Genomic DNA, 7,592 nt, shown 5'->3' on the forward strand with positions numbered 1-7,592 from the left:
TTCAGGGCCCAGCATTGAAAACGCATAGGCAAATAGAAATATTAATAAAAGTGGAATTGCGATTTGCCCTTCGCCCGAAACAAGTTTTTCAATTTGATTGCAACGCCAGACAAAAGTAAAAAAAGGAAACCCGGAAAGCAGAAGGACGAAGGACGACAAGTCGAAGAAAAGTCTGTAAGACTTTCCATTTACCAGCTTTATGATTTCTACTTAAATTCATACAATGCAAATTGCTTTAAGTAAGCCATTCGAGTATCAGCTGGCGACTTTACCCAAATCTATCAGTGACACTAATTGCTGGCTTGCTAACTCCTCTCTTTTTCTCGGTCTACTTGAGGCACGCAAGTAAACGATTATTATGACTATGACAAACGCAGTCGTACTTTGTTTATTATGGTTTATGGAATTTTCTTTTTGGGTAGTCATCTGTTTTTTGGGCGCTTTTTTATTGATTTTGCATTTAGCCCCCTGTTGATTGGATTAGTAGGGGTTTAATTTGATTGAAATTTGTTCGTATACCGCATTTAAATTACGTTCCAAACCCCAGCCCCAATTTTCAACTGTCACAACTCATACAAAACTGAACCGATTTAAATTATATTTAGATTAATACTGCTTTTCAATTTATAACCACATGACATATGACTAGATTACAACTTTTTGCGGTATTTACTGAGCACAGAAATAGCTTGGATCCATAATTTTTCATTCTTAATTGAGACATTTCAGTCTCAATTTAAGTTTCAATGAATGAGAATGAAAATAAGGATAAATTCAAAGTTTGGCATTCTAAAATGAATCGAAATTGAAAACAAGTTAGAAAGCTCTCTGGGTATATTTTATATATTAATTGAAAGTCTTTTGTTGCTATCGGAAATCGAATTGTATCGATATTCATCAAACGGGACATTTAGTGTTACAATTAAAAGGGTATGATATGGAATCGTTTTACTCATCTTTGGAAGATAAACTAGTCGAAGGTTAAGTAAAGTTAACCCTTAAAGTGTAATCAAATTTAGAGTTATCGATAGGTTTTTATCACACTTCAATCTGAATCAGCTGCACTTCACTTAATAATAATTTTCGTTATATATTTTTTGCTATAGCTTAATTATCTCAGCTAGAATCGGAAGATAAAATAGCCCAAGGATTTTATATGAAAGCTTAAAAGTATTCCAAAACATGGAGTTATCGATGGGCTTTTATCGCACTTCAATCTGAATGTTGTTGCACTTCACTTAATTATGCGCTAAATAGTATTTAAAACTGCTGGTGCATTGTTGCAGCGAAAGCGCAATTAAAGCACTTCCTCACTTGCATAAATTACGCACTAATTGGCGTTGATGCCGCACCCTTGAAGCTGCCCCGCGCTCACTCATTGCTGCAACTTAGTTGCAATTAAAAGCACGACAACTGAACAATAAATGTGTGAAACAAAAGATTTCATGGAAAAATTTGCATAAATCTATTGCATACTCTGCGGAGAGGGGTCCAAATTGTTTATTGCATTTGTATGTATTGCATATGTAGAAATATTTATTGTATTTAATAAATATGAGCGACAAAGGCGCGTGTGGCAAAAATCAATCAGGCAACCAAATCAAACATATTTTCACCACTCGAAATCCAATTGAATTTTCAATTGATGGTAAACAGCAATGCAAACGGAAATGTCAACCTCGAAATGAATGATTATAATTTGGAAATGCGTTTTGCAAAAATCAACACACGCACACACAGACACACACAGACACACACTGGCACATTGAGGAGTGGAAATGGAAATGGAAATCACTTATGCGCCTGCTGTGCCGAGCGCTATCCTAATGTCCTGTCAGTTGCTCGACTGAACTCAGGCACAGCACAGCACAGCTCAGTTCAGTTCATTTCAGCTGTCGGCTCTCGGATCTCGGCACGGCTCGCGTTTGACGTTTAATTAGGCGCAAATTTTAATTAAACGCCATGGCGCCAAACAACTTTTTGGCTAGAATTCCAAACCGAAAACTCATTAAATAACTATTACTGATGCGCCGATGTCAGCCAGCAACGGTTACGTTATTTATTCCCCTCCATCCATGCCCACGTCCACGCCCACGCCCACGTCCACGCCCCTAAGCATGCATGTCGACAGTGTAACATAAATAACAGCAAGGTGGGTCCTTCTTACCAGATGATAAATGATTCAATGACGAAACTACATCGGGCACCTATGTACGTAGTTAGTTACCTTCGGAAATGGATTTAATTTCTGATGCACAGCATGTGAAAACAATACATTTTGGCCCGTATACGGACAGAACCATCTGCTTTGGTTCTCATTGGAGTGGATGGAGCAAGTGTAGTGGTAAAAGCAACAATTTAACGAAATATGCGTTTGAGCGGAAATTATGCTGCAATAGTAGCTGTAGCTACAGCAAATGCTGTAGCTGCAATAGATCCTGTATCCCAACACAGGTTCAATTAGCTGCCAGTTTAAGTATTCAGTATTTTTGTAAGCTGAGCGAGTAAACCTTAAGCAATGTGTACAATTTCTCAATATGTTGAGACTAGAATACTGGGCAGAGCTCTCGGTAGAGCTCTCTCAACTGGTTCGCTTTTACCAGTCTTGCCATATAAATCTTTTTTACCACACTTCTTTTTGAAAAGAAAGCACAGCTTGGTTTATATTCGATTTTTCTCTGCAACAAATATTAAAAAACTTAAAATCGACGAAGATTTGTAGTTACTCAAAAGAATTTATTTTCAATCCAAAAATTATTTCTTAAAAATACCCATAAAAACAGATGAAATTAGTTGCTCAAGTATTTTCCACATCCATTTTCCAATCTCTGATATCGACTTTGTTAAACAGACGGATACGCAATCTGTACGCCAAACTTGATTGTTGGAAGATGTCATTATTTGTCTGTTTAATGCGCTGCACTTTAACTTTATAATAATCAATTTTTATTATATATTGGGTCATATTTTAAACAACTTTTCAACACACACGCTCGTCAATCGCAAAAGCACATAATGCTTATCTGTTCGCTGTGAAAACCAAAAGTTTTTGCCATTGTCAATGATTTTGTGGTCGAGTTGGTTTTACAAAATATTTAGTGGAGCATTTTCCATGCGATAACAAATAGGAAAAACTTTGTCGTGCTTTTAGTTCACTTGTCAGCCTAACATAAGAATACAATTCTTTTATTTTTTCGCTTTCGTTTTGGTTTTGGTTTTGAGTTTTGTTTTTGTTACTTCCTCAATGAGTGTCGCTCACCTGTTTGAAATTCTAAGGATACATTTAAATTGAGTTGCGTGTGTGCTCGGCCTGTATCCTGTGCCAGTGTTCGCGCTGAAGAGGCCTATTCTCATTGGCTGTGACAGGCTGGCAGGCTGGCAGGCAGGCAGGAGCGGACTGTCCGCTTCACTGCCAGTGGCTTGGCTTCGGTTTGATTGTGTTTGTGTTTGTGTTTCTGGTTGTCTGCCCGCTGCTGCTGCTGCTGCTGTCCAGCCGTCGTCCTGGCACGCTTCCTGCAGCAGTCAGCTGCTGGCATGCAAAAGTTTTGCTGCTGCTACTGCTGCTGCTATTGCGGATATTTGTGTTGTTTAGTTTAGTTTCTGTGCGCTTTCACCAGTTTTGCTTGACTGTGTGTGTGTGTGTGTCTGTGTCTGAGTGTGTGTGTGTGTTTGTTTGTCACTTTATGCGCTTCCTGCTCGATGCTGTCGCACCGCCCGCCGCCACGTTGTGCCGAGAGTGAAAGTTTTCTTCGTTTAACGTTTGCCAGCGACGCGTCTGCGAGAGTCCAAGCGCGTGGTGAGTTTTCGCTCGTCACGCTCTCTCTCTCTCTCTCTCTCTCTATTTGCTCTCAGAAGAGCGGCACAACACACAACACACACACTTGAGTAATTTGAATTTTCTTTTTCTTCTTTTTCTTTTGTCAACTTTTAGCAAAAACGTTAAACGATACTTTTCGATAAATCGGGTTGTTTTTCTTTTTTTGTCACACTTTTCTTTTTTTTTGGATATTACACATATATATTTAGCCCCTAGCACATTTGAGTTGTTGTCTGTTGCAAATATTCACCACAGCAAGCAACAACAACTCTGTTATTGCGGGGGAGGGGAAGATGGTGGAGGTGGAGGAGGAGGTGCGGCAGCTGAAACTGCTTTTAGTTGGTTCGCACGCCTATTAAATCGCCAACTTGCGTGCTGCGATTCGGTATTGGTATCGGGTTTAAATATTTTCGGACTCCGAATCCGAATTGCTGCTGTACGTGGCGAATTTCGACGTTAGCCGTAGTATTTTAACCTTCTGCCCTACTCTACAATGCGTCATCGAATATTGTTGTTGTTGTTGTTGTTGTTAAAGTTGCTGTTGTTGTTGTTGTTGTTCTCGAGCATTTTACGTGAATTAATTTACTTAATATTTGATTTGGCACCAACACTAAAACACCAGCTCAGCTCAGCTCAGCTAAAACACACACACAACGCACGCACGCACGCACGCATGTCTCTGTGTGTGTGTGTGTGTGTCGCGTGTGTGTGTGTGTGTGCGTGGAATGCAATATTAAAACACAGCTGCCTCGCACATTTGCTGCATATGTCGTCGAGAGCTAAAAACATTCATTACCCATACGCCATGTTGTACGGCTGGGTTTTCTTTCTTCTTGGTTTTAGTGCACGGCTTTTAATTGTTGTTTTTGCTGCTGTTGTTGTTGAATAAGGATAAGTTATATACACTTTCAAGGTTAGATCCAATAACAAAAAAATGTTTCATTTGCTGTATTTGCGAGCACATTACTTTAATTTTTATTTTTTTTCTTTGGGTCTTATTGAATTTTGCTAGGTTTTTCCATTGCTGCTGCTGCTGCTGCTGCTGCTGCTACTGCTGGTGCTGCTGCTGATGGTGCTCTGCACATGGCTTCGGGCTTCAGGCTGCTCCGCAAATGTATCTACATATTTTGCAGTGCATGCCAAACTGTTGTTTCAACATTAAAGCGCACAAGTTGCGCTCTCCAATTACGCAAAGTTGTCAGTACTTTCTTTTCCCTTTATTGCTTGCACTTTACAAATTTCCAATTATAATTTCAATCTTTTATTTTTTCTTTTTTTTTTTGCGTTTTCCTCGCTGCGCGTTTTGGCTATGTGTTTGTGTGTGAGAGTTGTGTGTGTGCGATTGCGATTGCGGAGCGCCGCGTCTGGACCGTGTGGCTCCACTACTCTGACTACTTTGGGCTTGGGACTTTGTCGTCGTCGCATCCGCGCTTGAGCGCGAGAGCTTTTCCCCAAAATGTAGGCTTTTGTCAGTGTAACGAATCGGGCACGAATAGCCACGAATCCTCCCCCTCGATCCCCCTCGGCCGCACTGACGACTGGCGGCTACTGGCTGGCGAGTATAAATTAAAGCTCTGTCTCGAATCGGTTCACGGGCTGAGTCGCTGTCTCAGTCGCAGTCTCTGGTTTTGTTGGGTTTGCACTCAAAAGTTTGCGCTGTTTGGATTTTGTTATTTTAATGTGGTTGGCTGGCATTCGTCTCGCTGTCTCGTTATACTCAGTGTGCTTTTGGAGGATTCCTTGCGTGTAATTGTTTTCGTTGCGTTCGTTACATTCGTTACTTTTTTTTTATTATGGGCGCCAGAAACGAAAACAGAAGCAGAAGCAGAGTCAGACATAAAATGACAAATGTAGCCATTTATTATACACTGCATTTGGACAAATCATTGCTGGATTCGAGAATGTTCCAGAAAAAACTTCATTTATTTGATGCAGTAGAAGTATATTTCAAATACTTTGCTTTTTATTTTATAAATATTATGTCAGAAAATATTATAAATACTATATTTAATTTGAATTTGAATTTTCTATTTATTATTATGTGCTTAAATAATATTTATAAATTTTTAAATTTAAAAGAAATGTAAATTAAATATATTTCTATAATTAATATGGAATTACCACAATTGTCTATAAAAAACATAACTGAAACAGTAAATTCAAAAGGAAGTTGAGGGAAGTTAATTTAAATAGAATTTTCTCATCGTTATAAACTAGGAAACGGAAGCTATCCACATTTGTGAGCGAGCTTTAAGTAATTTAAATGCACAACTTGAGCAATGCTCTTAACAGCACTTCGGTCTTTGGCAGAGCAGTGTAAACACATATTCTGCACAAAGTATTTAATATTTAATTGGTTTTCAAAGTGATCTACTTCTGTTTTTTTTTTAGTGTCCTATAAAAAGCATGCAGCAAACGGCACGCAAGTTAACCAAGTTAACCATCCCAGTTACCACACCCACATCACACAGCACACAACACACAAGTCTCACTCAATAGTCCGAAACACAACGAAGAGAAACAGTCGCTGTAAGTCGGCCAGGTAACGACGAACCAGGCAGGCAGCGACTGTGGTGAAAGCTCACTCGCTCTCTCTCTCTCTGTTAATTAACTATCTGGAAGTAAGACTCTCTCCCACATGCAAAAGTTCAACACATGGCCATGCGAAACGTCAAAAAGGCGCTTGACAGCCAGGCGAATATCGAAGGCAAAGAGAAGCGAATGCGACGAATGCGAAGGCAAACTGAAGTTCGCCAGGTAACTGAAGAATATGCCTGCTGCCCGAGCCGAGCCCCCCTCCCCATGCTATGGATGCTGCGTCATGGGCATGTGCGCGAGAAGAGCAGAGCACAGCAGAGAGTGTAAGAGTGAGAGTGAGAGAGAGAGGGCGCTAGCGAGTTGTAGGTGTGAGTGTGAACGAACGACACGTTGTTGCATTTCCCACACACAAAAACGCTCAAAAGCGGGCAGCAAAAATAACGGGCTTAGGCTCTGGACGAAGGTTGCTCCAAGGTGTTGATGGGCAGAAACGAGTACACGTGCTCCAACTGAGTGCTGAGTGGGGATGGGGATGGGGAGTGGGTGCTTGTTGGCTGGTTGTCTTTCAATTGAAGGCTGAATATTAAGCTGACTGCTGCAGTAGCAGCAGCAGACGCAGGAGCAGCAGCAGCAACGAAAAAGTTTTCTAATTGAATCCTATGCTGATGATGCCTGTTTATGTCTTCTGACCTGACCCATCTTCGTCTTAACAGTTTGTGTGTTGTTCACTGGAATTATGTCACGTTTGCGCTGGCTGCGTCATTGTGTCTGCCTAGTTTATTGATTATTCTCGCTTATGACGAAATGCGTGTACGCCAAAATAGTTTTGCACACAACGATGAACGATGACGTCACTGTTAGTCCCACAGAGCTTTTCAAAACGCCAAACCATTTTGCCCTCACTTTGATGTCAACTTGTCGCGCCCCACACTCCTGGCCCCGCCTCCCCTCCCACTCCCCCTCCCTCTCCAGTTTTATACCACATAGAAACGTCAGTTCAGCCCAGCTCAACTCATTTCCATTTTCATTTAAGGTATGCGACTTTTCACTAGTTTTGCAAAAAGTTTTTGCTGAGAGCTTTTCAGGCATTCACAATATAAGCCATATAGAGGGATAGGAAAGGGGGATGGGGGGAGGGGAACTACTCTCAATTTGTTTGGCTGCTTTTATTATTGCGGCAAAAGATTTATGTTTGTCATTCAAGTGATCTAATTAAAGTTTGTGTGGACCAAATTAT

The 7,592-nt window shown here is 40.6% G+C and overlaps 1 protein-coding gene across 1 annotated transcript in view; it reads right to left on the reverse strand.

Annotated features, from left to right (window-relative positions):
• LOC6556853 overlaps positions 1 to 3,860 on the reverse strand; it is a 35,645-nt gene extending 31,785 nt beyond the window's left edge. Inside the window, exon 1 of the mRNA XM_032739386.2 lies at positions 3,260 to 3,860. The gene's annotated coding sequence lies outside the window, so the exon portion shown is untranslated. The remainder of the gene's footprint in view (positions 1 to 3,259) is intronic.
• Between the last annotated feature and the right edge of the window lie 3,732 nt (positions 3,861 to 7,592).

The sequence above is a fragment of the Drosophila grimshawi genome, unplaced genomic scaffold (genome assembly GCF_018153295.1).
Source record: "Drosophila grimshawi isolate 15287-2541.00 unplaced genomic scaffold, ASM1815329v1 contig_44, whole genome shotgun sequence".
Taxonomy (NCBI): Eukaryota; Metazoa; Arthropoda; class Insecta; order Diptera; family Drosophilidae; genus Drosophila; species Drosophila grimshawi.